The following is a 22,722-nucleotide window of genomic DNA, read 5'->3' on the forward strand; positions in this document are numbered from 1 at the left end:
GCCCTGTGTGTGATGTTCCTCTCCCTATGTCCATGTGTTCTCCCTGTTCAACTCCCACTTATGAGTGAGAACATGAGGTGTCTGGTTTTCTGTTCTTGTGATAGTTTACTGAGAATGATGGTTTCCACCTTCATCCATCTCCCTGCAGAGGACATGAACTCATCTTTTTTTATGGCTGCACAGTATTCCATGGTGTATATGTGCCACATTTTCTTTATCAAGTCTGTCATTGATGGGCATTTGGGTTGGTTCCAACTCTTTGCTATTGTGAATAATGCCACAATAAATATATGTGTGCATGTGTCTTTATAGTAGAATGATTTATAATGCTTTGGGTATATACCCAGTAATGTGATTGCTGGGTCAAATGTTATTTCTCGTTCTAGATCCTTGAGGAATTGCCACACTGTCTTCCACAATGGTTGAACTAATTTACACTTCCACTAACAGTGTAAAAGCATTCCTATTTCTCCACATTCTCTCCAGCATCTGTTGTTTCCTGACCTTTTTAATGATTGCTATTCTAACTGGCGAGAGATGGTATCTCATTGTGATTTTGATTTGCATTTCTCTAATGACCAGTGATGATGAGCATTTCTTCATGTGTGTGTTGGCTGCATAAATGTCTTCTTTTGAGAAGAGTCTGTTCATATCCTTTGCCCAGTTTTTGATGGGGTTCTTTTTTTTTTCTTGTAAATTTGCTTAAGTTCTTTATAGATTCTGGATATCAGCCCTTTGTCAGATGGACAGATTGCAAAAACTTTCTCCCATTCCGTAGGTTGCCTGTTCACTCTGATCATAGTTTCTTTTGCTGTGCTGAAGCTGTTTAGTTTAATTAGATCCCATTTTTCAATTTTGGCTTGTGTTGCCATAGCTTTTGGTGTTTTAGACATGAAGTCTTTGCCCATGCCTATGTCCTGAATGGTATTGTCCAGGTTTTCTTCTAGGATTCTTATGGTTTTAGGTCTTAGATCCTTGATAGATTTTAAAGGTAAAACCAATGGCATTTGCTGATGGATTTCAATGTGGACTGTGAGAAAGAGAGAGAGGAGTCAAGAATGGTTTTAAGATGTTTTGCCTGAGCAATGGAAGGATGCAATTTCTATTTCCTATGATGTTAGAGATCATCAATGGAGCAGGTTTTAGGGGAACTATTAGGATATATTGAGACATATCAATAGACATGAGATGTCTATAAAATAGTCAAAATAGTTCTCCTACATAAAATTGAGATACTATCATAAGAGACAAAAGTTTTGAATAGATCGAGTCTGAGGACACAGCATCCATTACTTGTAGCAATGGATTACTTGTAGTACCTTGATAAAAGAAAATGTACCTGTCATGACTTATTTTCAGTGAGCTTAAGCTAGAATTTTAATGGTGCTTCTTTTCTAAGTTCTCCAAATCTGTTCTTTCAACAATTAGGCATAGAATTTTCCTGTAGTTTTACTGGAACTACTTTTGCATGTCTTCTGTTCTCCAAAAGTTCTTGCAGTGCTCTGGAGTGTATTTAATTGTTAACTTTTAAATAAAAATCTATGTGTTCTTTTAACACCCCCTCATTTTGAGCTTCTGTTTTCTTAAAGTTTCTTTCACCCTTTTTCATTTTTAAATCACTTATTCAGTTTCATTTTTAAAGTAATATGTGTGAATTGTAGAATATTTGGGAAATACATATGCACAGCAAGATTAAAATCCTACACCAAAAATAAAAACTGCTAACATTTCTGTGTATGTCCTTCTCACATTATATATATATATATATATATATATATATATTTGTGTGTATATATATATATTTGAATATATATGTAAATCAAATGACATTATATTGTACGTTCTGTTTTTGTAACTCACCATTTTTACTTATGTGAGGTCATCTTGACAGATAACATGGAGGCATAATAAGATCAGATAGTTCCAACCTCTCTTTGTCATCTGTTAACCTTATACCATCTGCCCTTAGCAGAGGACTTTTTGCTTCCTTTTTTTCTCCAATTAATTTAAAAAAAATAAACAAGTTTATCTGGGCATTATTTTTTCACACATCTCGATTCAATCTAGAAATTTACCCATTGTCCCAATTTCTAACAGCCGCAAGCCACTCTCTTACCTTCATTTGTCCATTATGTGTACCTATAATGATCACTGGTGGTGGTGTATTATTCATTCCTCTCTTCCTTCTTCCCAAAAGGACTCCTGTTTGTTTTAATTATCCCTAATCCAACCCTGCACCCCACTCCCAATACATGCAGCCATGTGTCTAATTAATTCCACTTAAAACAATTAACATACAAGGACTTTTTTGGTGTGCAATACCACACATTTTAATAAGTGTAGATTAATGTCACTACCACTACAATCAAGATACAGAACAGTTCTGTCACCTCAAAACACATCATTGTGCTATCCCTTTGTAGTCACATACTCCCCTTTATCCCTAACTCCTGGGGACTACTGATCTAGTTTTTATCGCTATCATTTTATCTTTTTGCGGGGGTCATGTAAATGGAATCTACAGTGTATAACCTTTTGAGATTGGCTTCTTTCACTACACATAATGCCTTTGAAATATATCCAAGTTGTTGTGTGCATTAATACTTTATTATTGCAGAGTAGTATTTTATTATAAATATGTACCACAGTTTGTTTATCCATTTGTTATTTATTCATTTACATATTGAAAGACATTTCAGTTGTATCTAATTTGGGGAATCAGGAATAGAGCTGTAGTAAACGTTTGTGTGTGAGTTTTTGTATGAACATTTTCCTAGGGCAAACACTCAGGAGTAGGATTAATGGCCATATAGTAAGTGTATATTTAACTTCATAAGAAGCTGCCAAACAGTCTTCCAGAGTGGCTGAGTCAGTTTTTGTTGCCATCAGCAATTTACAAGAGTACCTGCTGCTCTGCATGTTCACCTGCTTATGGTATCATCATCAGTCTTTACATTAGTTTTTTTTTTTTTTAACGTAGTCATTATCATAGGTATGTACTGGTCTCTTGTCATGGTTTTAATTTCCATTACCCCAGTGGCTAACGATGTTGAACATATTTGATGCACTTAGTTGATTTACATATGTCCATTGTGATGAAGTTCAAGTCTTTTGCCCATTTTTAATTGAGTTATTTTATTATTGAGTTATAACAGTTCTTTATATGTTCTGGATACAAATTCTTTGTCAGATATATATTTTAAATAGACTTTCACCAATCTATACATTATTTCATCATTATATTTCAATGTCTTTCATAGAACAATTTTTTAAAAAAGATAATGTTCATCAATTTTTAAATAGATTATCTGTATGGTGTCATATCTAAGACAACTTTGCATAATCTTGGGTCATGAAGAATTTCTTTGAATTTGGTTATCAAAGTTGCTTTTTGAGCTCCTTCTTCTCTACTGTCTCCCCAGAAATTGATAGTTCCCTGCATTCCCTTTTTGTGGTTGGAAAGCTGGGGCTTTATTTACCCTGCTCTGCCACATTTCCAACTCCACAGTCAAGCCTCAAGAGGCTAGAGAGAGAAAAAATTAGTGGGGATTCTTGCTACCCTCTTGGGGCCACAGCTCCTCTGCTCAGAGAAGAAATTTATGCCAGAAATATCTTAGGGTACAGTATTCTTTTTTCTATATTTTGTACAAGTCTTCTGTTTTGGGTGCTGTAGGCTCCTGCTGCCATGACTGTTGCTGCCAGTAGACTCTCCTGCTTCTTGAGTGGGAAGTAGTGGGCTGCTTCTTGAGATCTCTCCACCCACATCAGTGTTCACATCTGGCTTTTGGGTTGCCTTGAGATCAGGCAGTGAAAAACTGGAGGGCAAAAAATGATAACTCACTGCTGGTCAGAGGTGATTTGAATCCCATTTCCTTTCCCAATCTGCCTGGTACTATTCACTTTCAAGAGTCCTCAAGTAGATATTTGCATTTTGTCCTATGTGTTTTGTCCTGGTTTTACTACTGCATTCAATGGGAAAGACAGGTCGGAGAACGGCTACTTCATCTTACCTAACCAAAATTATAACTTGCCATGTCCACTTCTTGATGGTGATTGGCTAAGAAATGGCATTTAACTCAACTCCAGTTAATGAGATATGAAAGAAATCCTATTGGGAGCAGTCTTTGCAAAGTTTTATCACTACTGGGAGAGACACACAAAAAGAGATGCTCTCTTTCTTCTACTTCTGAATGCTGTTATATCAAGATGTGACGTCTGGGACTACTGCTGCCATTGTGTTATCGGCCTTGGGATAAAGGCAACACCCAGATGGCAGAATAAAAACATGAAAAGAACCTGGTCTTTGATGACATGATTGAGTCTGCCCTACTTCAGGACTTCCTGCGATGAATGCTACTGGCTTTCCCCTTTAAGCTTTTTTGAGGTTTGGGGTTTGAAGCTTTTACTTGCTGCCAAAAGTATCTTAAAGTACAGTATTCTTTTTACTACATTTTATACACGTTTCTTGTTTTTACATCTGAACTTCAGAGAGTCCCTTCTATTGTCATCTATTTTCTTTAAATCTGTGCTGTCCAGTTGCAGGCGGTTCTTGAATACTTAAAATGTGGCTATTCTGAATTGAAAAGTACTGCAAAGTGCAAAATATATACCAGATGTTGAAGAGTTCATTTTAAAAAAGAAGGCAAAATATTTTAAAATAATTTTTATATTTATTACATGTTGAAATAACAATATTTTGAAAATATTGGTTTAATAATTATGCCATTAGAATAAATTTCATTTGTTTCCTCTAACTTTTTGAAATGTGACTACAAGTAAATTTAGAGTTACATATGTGGCTCACATTATATTTCTATGTAACAGCACTGCTTTTGAGAACTCCGCCTTTTCTGGTTCATTGGAATATTTTATATTTGCATCATGAGACTGTTTTAAAACCTTTTCAACCATCTTGATTTATCTTCACTTTTAAAGGCTTCATGGCTAATTTTTCCTTTGAAATTATTGAGTTCTCTTTTCCATGTACTAAGTTGTTCTCAAATATGACAGACCTGAAGCCTGGAATTATTGTAGAACATATTCTTAGACTTATCCTCTGAGAACCTGATTAATTAGGTCATACAGCCCAGGCTTCTGTATTTTTAACACTCGCCCACAGACCAGGTGTGTAGGATATGTATAACATATAGTCCTACTGCGCCTTCCCTCAAATATCTCTGTTCGTTTAGACTACATCATAGTTTTCCATCATCTCACATCATTTACTAAGCCTGGTATTCAGTATGAGGCTCTATTTATCACCCTATGCTATTGGATATATGTTATTATCCATTGTTTGCACATTGGTGTATAGATTTTGGAGACTATGATGTTACTGACCCCCTACCTAGTGACTTTCTCATTTTGCCTGTTGGATCTTCACCATCACTTTATGTTACTCTGACATATTTCATAACAGCAGCCTTCAACTTGAGGCACACATAGGAGCAAATGAGCTTTTCCAAAGGATATTATGTTAGAGTTGGGTATTGTAAGTTATGCATTTAACAACACTGTTTGTATGTTCAGCTCCTAATAATGGCCTAACCATTCTTTTGGCTATTAATTTCCACTGGCCCCTCATTGTAGATAAAAATAATAATCATCCATGGCTACATTAACTAATTAAACAAAAAGAGCACCATCATTTCAATAAGAGACAAATTCCCAGTAAAATTTTACTTTTGTGTTTGCTAACTATACTAATTTTAGATATATTTATGATTTGATTAATAATTTTAGCTATAATTCAATCCAGAAGAAGCACTGCCATAATGTTCCCATAAAATTTTTAAAAATTAAAAATTAAGTTTATATACATATTTTATTGAAGATAATATGATAGGTTGATCAATAAAATACTTTAAACATAACAATATATTATATTAAAATCAAATTCTTTGGGGATGGGGAAATGAAAATGTAAGTTTAGAGAGAAAAAGGAATGATATAAAATCCTGACTGCAAATGAAGAACTCAAATTATTATGGTATTTAGGTAGATTTCACTCACATTAAATGTGTAGACATGATTCTATTTTTAAATGTCATTATTTAAAATACACAAGAAATTTACATCCTTTGTAACCATTTATACTTATATTAGAATTTTTAGATGTTAATTCAGGAATGTGAAAGGCATGTGAATAATTTTACAACATCTTCTATGGGGTGCAGGAAAAACTGATGCCCTAGAGTAAAAATTGTCAAATTTTATCTGGGCATTTTTTTTTCTCCAGCTCATCCTATTCAATATAAATTTCTCTTGAAGAAGTCAAATAACATGTAGTCCATATCTCACCACTTGTGTGACATAAATACATTCCTGACTCACCATACCCATGGTTTAGAAATCCAGTCACATTCTTTGATTATATATCTGTTTGTGTGTATGTATGTATGTGTGTGTGTGTGTATATATATATGTGTATGTAGAGGGAGAGGTCTAGCTCTCCATCTCTCTACATAGGTGGATAGGTAGATAGATAGATATATAGATATAGATATACATACAGATATAGATATAGATATAGATATAGATATGAGTGAATAGCTGGAGAGATGGAGGCTCTCTACCTACCCATGTCTCCAGCTGCTCACTTCCCACATACTACTTTTCCTCCAAAATCTCAACCTTCAGAGGGAAAAACAATAAAAGCACTCTACCATCTCACAGTCCTACAAGGCTATAAATCCTTCAGTTTCCTCTTCAAGGTTTCATAGTCCTTCTAGAAGTTTCTTGTCTTCTCTCTACATGGAAATACACAATTTAATTTTCAAATTTATAAAATATCAAACTATGAGTATATAAAGACAATTAAGGAGTATATATGTGCATATATGTATGTATGAACATATATATACACATATGTATATATTCAATACATTTTTCCCGCATAATATTCCTCTATCCAGGAAATTATTTAAAAATTTTTCAGTATACTTAAGTTCATACACATATATTTAGTCAAGGCATTTTTATACAACTGGGAGTATAGTATATATTCTGTTGATCTATCTTGTTATTCTAACTACAACAATGTACAAAGTACTATACTGTATTTAACCATCCCTATTATGGCCATGTAGGAGGTTTACAATGGTCAGCCTCTTTCTTAGTCACAAACAATGTTGTGACAAACATTCTTGTGAATATATCTTTGTGCTCATGTTTAATTATTTCTCAAGGAGGAATTCCTATAAATGGGATTTCTTGATCAATGACTACACATTTTCACCTTTTTTTGTCCTCAAAAAAACTATGCCATATTATGTTCAGATAACAATGGAAAAAATTTCCCTACACCCTCAGGAAAATTGCATATAGTAACTCTTAGAATGTGCCAACCAACTAGAGAAAGCCTGAATTCTTGTAGACATTTTAATTTTCCATCTCTGACTTCTGATGCATTACTCTGTGAGAAGTGACAGGCACTTATTTTGAGTTTCAGTAATACTGAGTTACTTTTCTTTCTCCTCTAGGCCATATTTATCTGTTCAGTATTATTTGGATGTGATTTTTGATTCCCCTCTGGCTCCTAAAAAGACATATTTTCTGGTTTTCTTTTTGGATCATTTCCACTTTTCTATTTTTGTCTTCATCTTTCTTGATCAGCAGTATAGAGAGGTCTTCCTCGGGCCTGCTCACTTTCACCACAAGCAGCTGACTCTTAAACATAAATAGCTCGATATTGCTTCCGGCAAGGACACAAACTGAGGACACTCCCTGAAGGGCCAAAGGAATAATCACCTCACCTTCTATTCCTCTTGCTTTGGTTAGTTCTAATACTTTGTTATTAAGTGTTGGAAAAGTTATTTTCTTCTTTATATTAAGGTGGTGCTGTTGAAACTTTTCCAACAAATTGTTCCTATAAGCACAGAAGAGTGAACTTGCAAATAATGATTTGTTTTTCTTATTTCAAACCTCTGAGTAAACTTAAAGGTGCAGGAACATTTGTATTTTCTTCTGTCAGTTCTCTTACTCTCTGATATAAAATGTCCTGGGTAAGAAAAACTCTATTAATTTGGGTGAGATCAAAATCATGATTAATTCAATTCAACTTTACAAAAATGTATATATTACATACTAAAGCTCAATTTAGCAATTACAGTTATTCTTCAGTATGCATGGGGGATTTATTCCAGGACCTCATGGACACCAAAATCCATGGGTTCTCAAGTCCCTTATATAAAATGGTATAGTATTTGCATGTATCCTGTGTATATCCTCTCATATATATTAAAGTATATCTAGATTACTTACAATACCTAATACAATGTGTTATGTAAATAGTTGTTATACTGCATTGTTTAAGAAATAAGAAAAAATCTGTACATGCCCAGTACAGATGTAACTATGAATTAAAAAAAAATTTTCAACCTTCTGCATGGTTGAATCTATGGATGTGGAACTTGTGGATATGGAGGGCTGACTGTATATAGGAATTTTGGGGAAAGTTTTGACCTTTGACATCATAGATCCCCTGAAAGGGTCTCAGGGACCTCCACTGTTCCATGGACCATATTTTGAGAACTTCTGATCTAGAACAATGGCTCTCCATCTGTCTGAACATGACGTGTACTCTGAGCCTCAGACTCAGAAACTTTGATTCAATTAATTGGGATAGGCCTGGCCATTGTTATTTTATAAAAATTCCCTAGGTTATTTTAATGTGCAGCTGGAGTTCAAAATCACTGTAGAACATTGCATAGTGTTTTTCATTACAGACACTCAAAGTATATTTTGGGATTGTACTCAAATATCTTCAAGTGCAAAAACATTTAAAATATAATACGATTATCACAATATTGGGCCATAATGTGTAGATTAGGGTTATTTTGTGTGGAGATTGAGTCAGAGCAATTTCAAGACCCTCTTTCTCAGAATTACTGACACCAGAATGGTATTTTGGAATCTCATTTGCATTAGGTATAGACCACTAGTTTATCTATCAATGTATCCATTCATATATGTATCTATGTATGTACGTGTCTATCTATCTATATCTATTATCTATCATCTATCTTTTTATCATCTATCAATCTGTCATGTCTATCATTGATCTATCAATCAATCATCTGTCTCTCTGTGTATGTATGCATGTGTGTGTATGTGTGTATATATGTATGCACATACATAGCTAATGGAATAGAATATTTAAATTTAATAGTGAAGTGCTTAGGCTGGGTGCGGTGGCTCATGCCTGTAATCCCAGCACTTTGGGAGGCCGAGGTGAGCAGATCACAAGGTCAAGAGATCGAGACCATCCTGGCCAACATGGTGAAACTCCATCTCTACTAAAACTACAAAAATTAGCTGTGTGTGGTGGCACACACCTGTAATCCCAGCTACTTGGGGGGCTGAGGCAGGAGAATCGCTTCAACTCAGGAGGCAGAGGTTTCAGTGAGCCGAGATTGTGCCACTGCACTCCAGCATTGGCAACAAAGCAAGACTCCATCTCAAAAAAAAAAAAAAAAAAAAAAAAAAAAAAAAAAAAAAAAAAAAGTGAAGTGCTTATTCATATATGTTTTCACATACATTTAGAAAAGAATCGAAAAATCAGGAGGCGGGCATGCCCACGATGGCCGAATAGGAAGAGCTCCAGCCTCCAGCTCCCAGCATGAGCAACACAGAAGATGGGTAATTTCTGCATTTTGAACTGAGGTACCAGTTCATCTCACTGGGGCGTGTCAGACAGTTGGTGCTGGTCAGTGGGTGCAGCCCAACCAGCAAGAGCTGAAGCAGGGTGAGGCATCGCCTCACCTGGGAAGCGCAAGGGGGAAGGGAATTTGTTTTCTTAGCCAAGGGAAACTGAGACACACAACACCTGGAAAATTGGGTAACTCCCACCCTAATACTGAGCTTTACCAAGGGTCTTAGCAAATGGCACACCAGGAGATTATATCCCATGCCTGGCCCAGAGGGTCCCACGCCCACAGAGTCTCCCTCATTGCTAGCACAGCAGTCTGAGATCTAACTGCAAGGCGGCAGTGAGGCTGGGGGAGGGGCGCCTGCCATTGCTGAGGCTTAAGTAGGTAAACAAAGCCGCTGGGAAGCTCAACCTGGGTGGAGCCCATCACAGCTCAAGGAGGCCTACCTGCCTCTGTAGACTCCACCTCTGGGGACAGGGCATAGCTAAACAAAAAGCAGCAGAAACCTCTGCAGATGTAAATGTCCCTGTCTAACAGCTTTGAAGAGAGCAGTGGTTCTCCCAGCATGGAGGTTGAGATCTGAGAATGGACACATTGCCTGCTCAAGTGGGTCCCTGACCCCTGAGTAACCTAACTGGGAGACATCCCCCACTAGGTGCAGACTGACACCTCACACCTTGCATAGCTGGTTACACCTCTGAGATGAAGCTTCCAGAGCAAGAATCAGACAGCAACACTTGCTGTTCAGCAATATTCTATCTTCTGCAGCCTCCACTGCTGATACCCAGGCAAACACGGTCTGGAGTGGACCTCGTGCAAACTCCAACAGACCTGTAGCTGAGGGTCCTGACTGTCAGAAGGAAAACTAACAAACAGAAAGGACACCCACACCAAAACCCATGAGTACATCACCATCATCAAAGACCAAAGGCAGATAAAACTACAAAGATGGGAAAAAGCAGTGCAGAAAAGCTGGACATTCAAAAACTCAGAGGGCATCTCCCCCACCAAAGGAATGCAACTCATCACCAGCAATGGAACAAAGCTGGACAGAGAATGACTTTGAAGAGTTCAGAGAAGAAAGCTTCAGTCGATCAAACTTCTCAGAGCTAAAGGAGGAACTACATACCCAGCACAAAGAAACTAAAAACCTTGAAAAAAGAATGGAAGAATGGATAGCTAGAATAACCAATGCAGAGAAGTCCATAAACGAACTGATAGAGATGAACACCATGACACAAGAACTACGTGACAAATGCACAAGCTTCAGTAACCAACTCAATCAACTGGAAGAAAGAGTATCAGTGATTGAAGATCAAATGAATGAAATGAAGCAAGAAGTTTAGAGACAAAAGAGGAAAAAGAAATGAACAAAGCCTCCAAGAAATATGAGATTATGTGAAAAGACCAAATCTACGTCTGATAGGTGTACCTGAAAGTGATGGGGAGAATGGAACCAAGTTGGAAAACACTCTGCAGGATATTATCGAGGAGAACTTCCCCAACCTAGCAAGGCAGGCCAGCATTCAAATTCAGGAAATACAGAGAATGCCACAAAGATAATCCCTGAAGAGAGCAACTCCAAGACACATAATCGTCAGATTCAGCAAAGTTGAAATGAAGGAAAAAATGTTAAGGTAGCCAGGGAGAAAAGTCGGGTTATGCACAAAGGGAAGCCTCTCAGACTAACAGCGGATCTCTCGGCAGAAACTCTACAATCCAGAAGAGAGTGGGGGCCAATATTCAACATTCTTAAAGAAAAGAATTTTCAACCCAGAATTTCATATCCAGCCAAACTAAGTTTCATCAGTGAAGGAGAAATAAAATCCTTCACAGACAAGCAAATGCTTAGAGATTTTGTCACCACCAGGCCTGCCCTACAAGAGATCCTGAAGGAAGCACTAAACATGGAAAGGAACAACTGGTACCAGCCATTGCAAAAACATGTCAAAATGTAAAGACCATCGATGCTAGGAAGAAACTGCATCAGCTGACGAGCAAAATAACCAGCTAATATCATAATGACAGAATCAAGTTCACACATAACAATACTAACTTTAACGTAAATGGATTAAATGGTCCAATTAAAAGACACAGACTGGCAAATTGGATAAAGAGTCAAGACTCATCAGTTTGCTGTATTCAGGAGACCTATCTCACATGCAGAGACACACATAGGCTCAAAATAAAGGGATGGAGGAAGATCTACCAAGTAAATGGAAAACAAAACAAAACAAAAGGCAGGCATTGCAATCCTAGTCTCTGATAAAACAGACTTTAAACCAACAAAGATCAAAAGAGACAAAGAAGGCCATTACATAATGGTAATGGTAAAGGGATCAATTCAACAAGAAGTGCTAACTATCCTAAATATATAGGTACCCAATGCAGGAGCACCCAGATTCATAAAGCAAGTCCTTAGAGACTTACAAAGAGACTTAGACTCCCATTCAATAATAATGGGAGACTTTAACACCCCACTGTCAACATTAGACAGATCAACGAGACAGAAAGTTAACAAGGATATCCAGGAATTGAGCTCAACTCTGCAACCAGTGAACCTAATAGACATCTACAGAACTCTCCACCCCAAATCAACAGAATATACATTCTTCTCAGCACCACATCACACTTATTCCAAAACTGATCACATAGTTGGAAGTAAAGCACTTCTCAGCAAATGTAAAAGAACAGAAATTATAATAAACTGTCTCTCAGACTACAGTGCAATCAAACTAGAACTCAGGATTAAGAAACTCACTCAAAACCGTTCAACTATGTGGAAACTGAACAACCTGCTCCTGAATGACTACTGGGTACATAACGAAATGAAGGCAGAAATAAAGATGTTCTTTGAAACCAATGAGAACAAAGACACAACATACCAGAATCTCTGGGACACATTTAAAGCAGTGTGTAGAGGGAAATTTATAGCACTAAATGCCCACAAGAGAAAGCAGGAAAGATCTAAAATTGACACCCTAACATCACAATTAAAATAACTAGAGAAGCAAGAGCAAACACATTCAAAAGCTAGCAGAAGGCAAGAAATAACTAAGGTCAGAGCAGAACTGAAGGAGATAGAGACACAAAAAACCCTTCAAAAAATCAATGAATCCAGGAGCTGGGTTTTTGAAAAGATCAACAAAATTGATAGACTGCTAGCAAGACTAATAAAGAAGAAAAGAGAGAAGAATCAAATAGATGCAACAAAAAATGATAAAGGGGATATCACCACTGACCCCACAGAAATACAAACTACCATCAGAGAATACTATAAACACTGCTATGCAAATAAACTAGAAAACCTAGAAAAAATGGATAAATTCTTGGACACTTACACTCTCCCAAGACTAAACCAGGAAGAAGTTGAATCCCTGAGTAGATCAATAGTAGGCTCTGAAATTGAGGCAATAATTAATAGCCTACCAACCAAAAAATGTCCAGGACCAGACGGATTCACAACCGAATTCTACCAGAGTTACAAAGAGGAGCTGGTACCATTCCTTCTGAAACTATTCCAATCAATAGAAAAAGAGGGAATCCTCCCTAACTCATTTTATGAGGCCAACATCATCCTGATACCAAAGCCTGGCAGAGACACAATAAAAAAAGAGAATTTTAGACCAATATCCCTGATGAACATCGATGCAAAAATCCTCAATAAAATACTGGCAAACCGAATCCAGCAGCACATCAAAAAGCTTATGCACCATGATGAAGTGGGCTTCATTCCTGGGATGCAAGACTGGTTCAACATACGGAAATCAATAAACGTAATCCAGCATATAAACAGAACCAAAGACAAAAACCACATGATTATCTCAATAAATGCAGAAAAGGCCTTTGACAAAATTCAGCAGCCCTTCATGCTAAAAACTCTCAATAAATTCGGTATTGATGGAACTTATCTCAAAATAATAAGGGCTATGTATGACAAACCCACAGCCAATAGCATACTGAATGGGGAAAAACTGGAAGCATTCCCTTTGAAAACTGGCACAAGACAGGGATGCCCTCTCTCACCAATCCAATTCAACATAGTGTTGGAAGTTCTGGCTAGGGCAATCAGGCAAGAGAAAGAAATCAAGGGTATTCAGTTAGGAAAAGAAGAAGTCAAATTGTCCCTGCTTGCAGATGACATGGTTGTATATTTAGAAAACCCCGTCATCTCAGCCCAAAATCTACTTAAGCTGATAAGCAACTTCAGCCAAGTCTCAGGATACAAAATCAATGTGCAAAAATCACAAGCATTCTTATACACCAATAACAGACAAACGGAGAGCCAAATGATGAATGAACTCCCATTCACAATTGCTTCAAAGAGAATAAAATACCTAGGAATCTAACTTACAAGGGAAGTAAAGGACCTCTTCAAGGAGAACTAGAAATCACTGCTCAGTGAAATAAAAGAGGACACAAACAAATGGAGGAACATACCATGCTCATGGATAGAAGAATCAATATTGTGAAAATGGCCATACTGCCCAAGGTAATTTATAGATTCAATGCCATCCCCGTCAAGCTACAAATGAGTTTCTTCACAGAATTAGACAAAACTGCTTTAAAGTTCACATGGAACCAAAAAAGATCCTGCATTGCCAAGACAATCCTAAGCCAAAAGAACAAAGCTGGAGGCATCATGCTGACTTCAAACTACACTACAAACTACACTTCAAACTACAAACTATACTTCAAACTACACTACAGTAACCAAAACAGCATGGTACTGGTACCAACAGAGATATAGACCAATGGAACAGAACAGAGCCCTCAGAAATAATACCACACATCTTCAGCCATCTAATCTTTGACAAACCTGACAAAAACAAAAAATGGGGAAAGGATTCCCTATTTAATAAATGGTGCTGGAAAATTGGCTAGCCATAAGTAGAAAGCTGAAACTGGATCCTTTCCTTACTCCTTATATGAAAATTAATTTAAGATGGATTGGAAACTTAAATGTTAGACCTAAAACTATAAAAACCCTAGAAGAAAACCTAGGTAATACCATTCAGGGCATAGGCGTGGGCAAGGACTTCATGTCTAAAACACCAAAAGCAACGGCAACAGAAGCCAAAATTGACAAATGGGATCTAATTACACTAAAGAGCTTCTGCACAGCAAAAGAAACTACCATCAGAGTGAACAGGCAACCTACTGAATGGGAGAAAATTTTTGCAATCTACTCATCTGACAAAGGGCTAATATCCAGAACTCAAACAAATTTACAAGAAAAAAACAAACAACCCCATCAAAGGATATGAACAGACATTTTTCAAAAGAAGACATGCATACAGCCAACAGACCCATGAAAAAATGCTCGTCATCACTGGCCATCAGAGAAATGCAAATCAAAACCACAATGAGATACCATCTCACACCAGTTAGAATGGCAATCATTAAAAAGTCAGGAAACAACAGGTGCTGGAGAGGATGTGGAGAAATAGGAACACTCTTAACACTGTTGGTGGGACTGTAAACTATTTCAACCATTGTGGAAGACAGTGAGGCGATGCCTCAAGGATCTAGAACTAGAAATACCATATGACCCAGCCATCCCTTTACTGGATATATACCCAAAGGATTTTAAATCATGCTGCTATGAAGACACATGCACACGTATGTTTATTGTGGCACTATTCACAATAGCAAAGATTTGGAACCAACCCAAATGTCCATCAATGGCAGACTGGATTAAGAAAATGTGGCACATATACACTATGGAATACTATGCAGCCATAAAAAAAGATGAGTTCATGTCCTTAGCAGGGACATGGATGCAGCTGGAAACCATCATTCTCAGTAAACTGTTGCAAGAATAGAAAACCTCAGGAACAGAAAACCAAACACCGCATATTCTCACTCATAGGTGGGAACTGAACAATGAGAACTCTTGGACACAGGAAGGTGAATATCACACACTGGGGCCTGTCTTGGAGTGCGGAGAGGGGGGAGGGATAGCATTAGGAGATATACCTAATGTAAATGACGAGTTAATGGGTGCAGCACACCAACATGGCACGTGTATACATACGTAACAAACCTGCACGTTGTGCACATGTACCCTAGAACTTAAAATATAATAATAATAAAAAAAGAATCAATATTAAAAATGCCTTTCCTTACTCACTGTGAAATTCCCTCCTACATTTTCTGAGACTAACCCATTTCAGAGGATAAATCATTGGAAATAGAACATCAGAGAAGAGAAAGGAGAACAAAAAGAGCAGGTTTAGAATTTACTGATTGTGTAGTGGTTTTTCTAACTCTTGACTACAGGAAAATGGGAGAATTGCTATTGAGCCCTCCTGTTGTCATGTTTTCTATGCAAAATGTATTGAGCTGTAAGAATTTCAAGAGCAAAGACAGAACCAGAGGTGGAATTCTTGAAAAGTGCACAATTAAGGTACGAATTCTTATTGTTAATGCCTTTGCCTTGGCAGATGAGAAATCTAGGCAGTTTTCTAAAAATCTAAGCAGTTTACATATTTGAAACCCTCACTGATAGATCTTAATGTTCTTATTTATTACACGGTTGGTAATTCTTTGGTTTTTAAAATAAAACATAGATCCTTTAATAGGTTCACTTAAAATAAGTTTTATATTAATGGAGACAAAGGGTGTTGAGCTCTGGTTTTTATTATTATTTTTGAATCAAAAGAAAACTAGAATGCATCCTAGCACTAAATATAAAAGATGTAACTATAACACATCTAGACAAAAGCATAGGAGATAATCTTCATGACGTTGGGGTAGGCAAAATTTTCACAGAAGACAAAAATAGCTAATAGCAAAACTTAAAAAATAATAAATTGGATCTTACTAAAATGAAAACACTGATCTTCAGAGACGTTCAAAAGTAAAACAAAAATTAAGCCTTGAATTGGGAGGCAATTTTTAATAATCTGTGTACCTGACAAAGAATTTTATCCATAGTACATAAACTGAGTCATAAGAAGAGAAACAACCCAATTAAAAATAAGCTGAGGCCGGGCGCGGTGGCTCAAGCCTGTAATCCCAGCACTTTGGGAGGCCGAGACGGGCGGATCATGAGGTCAGGAGATCGAGACCATCCTGGCTAACACGGTGAAACCCCGTCTCTACTAAAAAATACAAAAAACTAGCCGGGCGCGGTGGCGGTGCCTGTAGTCCCAGCTACTCGGGAGGCTGAGGCAGGAGAATGGCGTGAACCCGGGAGGCGGAGCTTGCAGTGAGCTGAGATCGCGCCACTGCACTCCAGCCTGGGCGACAGAGCGAGACTCCATCTCCAAAAAAAAAAAAAAAAAAAAAAAAAAAAAAAAAAAAAAAAAAATAAGCTGAAGATTTTAGCATATACTTCACGAAAGAAAATATATGAGCTAGGCATGGTGGCATATACCTGTAATCCCAGTTACTCTGGAGACTGAGGCAGGAGGGTTGGTTGAGCCCTGGAGTTTCAGATCAGCCTGTGCAATATAGTGAGAACTCTCAAAAAATAAAAAGACATATGAAAGCTGGTAAGCACATACAAAGTTGTGCAACATTATTAGTCATCAAGAAAATGTAATTTAGAACCATATGATAGACAACTATACACACACCAGAATGGCTACAATAAAAAGAATAAGCAAGTATTAGCAAGAATGCAACTGGAACTCTCATGTGTTGTTGATGGGAATGTAAAATACTCTAGTATTTATAAAGTTAAACAAATATACACTTGCTATTAGATCCAGTCATTCCACTTCTAGTTATTTACCCAGGAGAAATGAAAGCATATGATGGCATACAAAGACTCATACATGAATATTCATATTAGCTTTATTTGTAATAGTCCAAAACTTGTAGTGACTCAATGTCCAAGAACAGGTAAATGAATAAACAAAATATAATACCACTTATATAACTTAGATAACAAAAGACTACTACTCACCAATAAAAATAAACTGATAAGAAGAACTGCATGGATAAATATAAAAAATTATGCTGAGGAATTTAAAGAAGCCAGATGACAAAATAATATTCATTTTTTGCTTTCACTTAAGTAAAATTCTAGAACAGACAAAACTATAGTGATAAAAAGCAAAATAATGGTTGCCTGGGACTGGGGACCAGAGCAAGAGGCCAAGGAAACTTTTTAGGGTGATGGAAATGTTCTGTTACTTATAACAATGGTCATATACGGCTGAATTCATTTGTCAACATGGCATTAAACTTATACTTAAAATGAGTGTTTTTTTATTGTATCGTATAGGTAATAATTGTTATAGAAGTTTGGAGATGAGAGAGGTCATTATGGGCTGGCAGTGTAGAATGTACAAATGTCAGTTCTGGCTGAACACTATGAAAAGCTGCTGAAGGCAGTAGGAGGATCACACTGGCTTCGGAGTCAGATAATCCAACTTTGAGGATGCTTCCTCTTGTCTGAATTTTAGTACAGATTGAAACAGGCTGAAAGATGTTTCTTTGTATGATAAAGGTCAGAGAGTAATCAGGAACCAGATAAAAAGAGAACTCATTGTGTATAGTCAAAAGGCAACTTAAAAAAATCTTTCTATTAAGCTGCAAACAGACTCTTACTGGATGCTCAAAGAATGTTTGGCACTAAGCTGCTTTGAAATGCTATCAGAGGCTTCTCAGTCTAAGAAAGGCTTCAGAGTAGATCTGAGAATTTCTTTCCCTTTGGCCAGAGAAAAGGCCAGAGATAGTCTCAAAGCCTAACGTTAAAACTAATAGTGTATGCTGCTGTTTTTGCTTCTTTGACTTTTCCCCAAAATGGTGTGTAAATTTCAATATAATTTACAGATGTATAATTTTTTAATTTTTACTGCATACTTTCTCTATTTGGAGCATAAGATGCTCAGATTATCTCAGTTCTCCACTGGAAAGCCACTTTTTGGTCTCTCTTATTTATTTAACTTTTTATTTTGAGATCAAGATAAATATGCAATTACAAGAAATAATACAGAAAGATTCTGTATATCCATCACCCAGTTTCTCCCAATGCTAATATCATCTTGCATAACTATAGTATAATATCACAACTGGAAAATTGACATTGATTACGATCCATTTACCTTATTCAAATTTTACCAGTTTTACATGCATTCATTTGAGTATGTATATATGTTTAATTCTATGCAATTTTATCACATGTGTAGATTCATGTGACTACCAACAGAGTCAAGATACAGAATAGTCCCATCACCATAAGGGTCCCTTATGCTGCCCTTATAAAACTGCACTCTTCCAGCCCTCTCACCCTTACAGTATATACCCCCTGAAAACCACTAATCATTTTCCCACTTCTGTAATTTTATCATTTAATAAATATTGCAGAAATTGAATCATACAGTATATAACCTTTTGGAATTGGGGCTTTTAAAAATTTCATTCAGCACAATTCCCTGGAGATGCATCCAAGTTATTTTGTGTGTGAATAGCTCATTCCTTTTTATTGCTGAGTTCTACTTCATGGTAGATATAGATGCACCATAGTTTGTTTAACCATTCACCCATGGTAGGACATCTGAGATGGTTCCAATTTTTGGCTACTATGAAAAATGCTATTATGAACATTCATGTATAGGTTTTAGTGTAAACATAAATTTTTATTTCTCCAGGATAAATGCTGATGAGTAGAACTGCTGGGATGTATGGTAATTCCATGCTTTGTTTTTAGAATACTGTGAAAAGGTTTCCCAGTGTGGCTGTACCTCTTTACATTTTTTTACTAGCAATGCATGAGTGATTTGATTCCTTTACATCCTGGCCAATATTTGGTGGTGTTACTATTTTTTAAACATTTTCACCATTCTGATTGGAACATAGTGATAGCTAATTGTTGCTTAATTCACATTTCCCTAATGGTTTATGAAGTTGAAATCTTTTTACATGCATTTTTGCTATCTGTACATCCTCTTCAGTAACATGTTTGCTCATATCAATTTTCTAGTTGAATTATTTTGCTTTTACTACTGAGTATTGAAAATTCTTTATATTCTAGATACTAGTCCTTTGTCAGTTATGTGGCTTGCAAATATTTTCTTTCAGTCTGTACATTTTTTATCCTCTTAACAGTGCATTTTGCAGAACAGAAGTTTTTAATTTTAATGAGGTCTAATTTATCAACTTTTCCTTTAATGAATTATGCTTTTGATATCATCTAAGAATTATTTGTCTAGTCCTAGATCCTGAAGACTTTCTTCTATTGTTGTGAAATGTTTTATATTTTACATTTAAGTCTATTGTCAATTTTGGATTAATTTTTGTATAAGATGTGAGGTTAAGGTTGATGTTCTCTTTTTCTTTTTGCCTATGGGTGCTCGCTGCTCCAGCACAACTTACTGCAAGGCTATCCTTCCTTCACTGAATTACTTTGGCACTTTTGTTACAAATTGATTGGAAAACAATCAGTTGGAAATACTTATATGGGACTATTTCAGTGTTTTCTATTCTGTTCCATTGATCTTTGTCCATGCCTTGGCAAATAGCACACAGTCTTGATTACTGTTACTGTATTATAAACCTTAATATCAGGTAGGCTGATTCCTCTCACTTTATTCTTCTTTTTAGATTATCTTAGATATTTTAGGGTTTGTGCTTTTCATATAAATTTTAGAATAGTCTAGCCAATGCCTACTAAAAACTTCCTTGAATTTTGATAAGAATTGTCTTATACATACAGATTACTTTGAGGCAAACTGACATTTTTACTATGCTGTCTTCCAATTTGTGACTATAGTATGTCTCTCTGTTTATTTGTCATCACTGATTTCTTTCATCAATACTCAATACTGAGTTTATACCTCAGTATTTCATTTTCCTTGGGTTGATTGTAAATGTGTTTTAATTTTGGTTTTCATATGTTTATTGTTACTACAGTAATTCTCACATAATGCCATTGCTAGGTTCTTAGAGACTGTAATTTTAAGTGACATGATGTATGGCAGGTCCTGAAATAATGTAGTTTTGCTCAACATCACTTTGTTATAACTTTGATGATGAAAAATTGGGTTTAGTTTTATGTTGTTTTGCTTAAAGTCAGTTTCCAAGAACCTATTGATGATATTAAGAGAGAGAGGACTTACTGTATATAGAAATGACATTGGTTTCCATCTTGATCTTATATCCTGTGATCTTGCTGAAATAACTTCTTAGGTTCTTGGAGTTTTATTGTTGTATAATCCATGGAATTTGCTAAATAGACAATCATGTCATCTGCACATAAGGACCATTTTAATTCTTCCTTTTGAAACTGTATGCTTTTTATTTTTTTTCTTTTTCTGTTTCCAACCTGCCCCCATTTCAGTGGCTAGAACTTCTAGTATTATGTTGAATAGGAGTGGTGAGAACTGAATCTTTGCCTTGTTCCGTATCTTAGAGAAAAGCATTCTGTCTTTCAGCATTAAGAATGACAGCTGTAGGTTTTTTTAAAAAAGAACTTTATTTTTTACAGCAAGTTTAGGCTCACAGAAAATTGAGTAGAAGGTACAGAAATTGCTCACATATCTCCTTTCCCCACACATGTATAGCTTCCCTCCTTATCAACATTCACCACCAGAGTGGTACATTTGTTATAATTGATGAAAATACTCAAGGTTTTTAAAGATACTCTTCATTAAGTTGAAGTAATTCCTATCTATTCCTAACTTGTTGAGAGTTTTTAATTACAAACGAATATTGGATTTTATCAAGTGCTTTCTCTGCATTAATTGATATAATCATCTTCTTTAGCCTGCCAATTCTTCCTCCTCATCCTGTTAATTTGGGGGCTTATGATGATGAGGTTTGCTATGAAAATTGAGTCTTGGTGGAAAGCCAGGTGTCAGTCATGAAGTATTATAAATGAAATTCAAAGGAATGGATTCATAATATATAGTACAGGAATTCCCTACTGTACATTAAAATTGAGTGTCAGTCAGTGGAATTAAGTATGAATTCTTAATAAATAATAGTACAGAAAAGGATGCATGTATGTTGCATTCTGGAGCAAAGAGGAATGTATTGCCTAATGAGAAACAAAAGCCACTGTTTTCTAGGATTCACTGTGCCTTAAGCATAGTGACCTCATTTCAATAACGAGTACTGCATAATAATACTTCTTCAACTTTACAGGGACCTACAATCTATTAATTCTATCTCATTTCCACTATTTTTTACCTTCCACCCCTCTTATCCCTATTTTCCTTCAAATTCAGTTTTGATCATGGTCCATGTTTATAATTGTTCCCCTGCCAATATCCTTTATCTCCCTTGTCCCACTCTTCTCTGGTTGTAGTTGCTTGATCCTCAATCCTATTAAATCCACCTCTCCAGCTACTCCAGGCCTGCACACACATGCAAAAATTGGCTTTAGAGAAAGTTCAAATTTGTGACCACCAATATCATATGAGCATTTACGCCCAACAATCCTAAGGGCCAGCATTTTCATTATCTATGTTCTACTTACGCATCCCCTTGGATTAGTATATCCTTTTCATTTTTTCTCTTCAAACCTTTAACACCTTCTTCCTCATCTTCACTCAGCTGATTTTTACTTCCCACTTTATTGAGAAAATAGAAACAATGGAAAAGAAAATAATGTTCACAAACATCCACTACCACAGGTACCCATCTTCCTACTGGTTCCTACAGATGAATTGCCTGACCTCAAACAAAGATGCTTTTCTTCTAGAACCCATCCCCTCTCACCTGTTATAGGACAAGATTCCAACAAATCCCTTTCTTTCTTGCATCAAGATTTTCCCCATTAGTAGATCACTTCTATTAGCATACAAACATACTATAATTAACTCTCCCCCCATCCAAAAGTGATGTCCCTTTCTCTATCACTCTTTAAAGAAAAGCCCCTGGAAATACTTGTCTGTACTCTCCACGTACTACTGCTCTTTTTCCATTCACTCTTGAACCTTCTTCAGTTAGGTATTTTCCTCCAACACTCCAACACTGAGCCTGTTCATGTGAGGGTCACTAATGACTTGCACAATGCCAAAGATAATGATCACTTCTTGGACCACATATTCTTGACTATTCGCAATACTGACAGAAAAATCTTGATCTTCCCCTCAAATTTGCCCCTCCCTAAGCT

The 22,722-nt window shown here is 36.4% G+C and overlaps 1 long non-coding RNA gene across 2 annotated transcripts; it reads right to left on the reverse strand.

Moving 5' to 3' along the window:
- Positions 1–3,122: 3,122 nt before the first annotated feature.
- LOC141407979 (uncharacterized) lies at positions 3,123–18,372 on the reverse strand. Of its 2 annotated transcripts, XR_012419752.1 has the most exons (3): positions 17,032–17,164; positions 6,666–6,749; positions 3,123–3,815 (listed from the first exon to the last, which is right to left on the reverse strand). It is a non-coding gene; the product is annotated as an uncharacterized lncRNA (long non-coding RNA). The 2 variants fall into 2 exon arrangements; XR_012419753.1 differs by lacking the exon at positions 3,123–3,815 and having other exon boundaries at positions 5,809–6,749; positions 17,032–18,372.
- Between the last annotated feature and the right edge of the window lie 4,350 nt (positions 18,373–22,722).

This window comes from Macaca fascicularis, chromosome 11 (assembly GCF_037993035.2).
Source record: "Macaca fascicularis isolate 582-1 chromosome 11, T2T-MFA8v1.1".
Classification (NCBI taxonomy): Eukaryota; Metazoa; Chordata; class Mammalia; order Primates; family Cercopithecidae; genus Macaca; species Macaca fascicularis.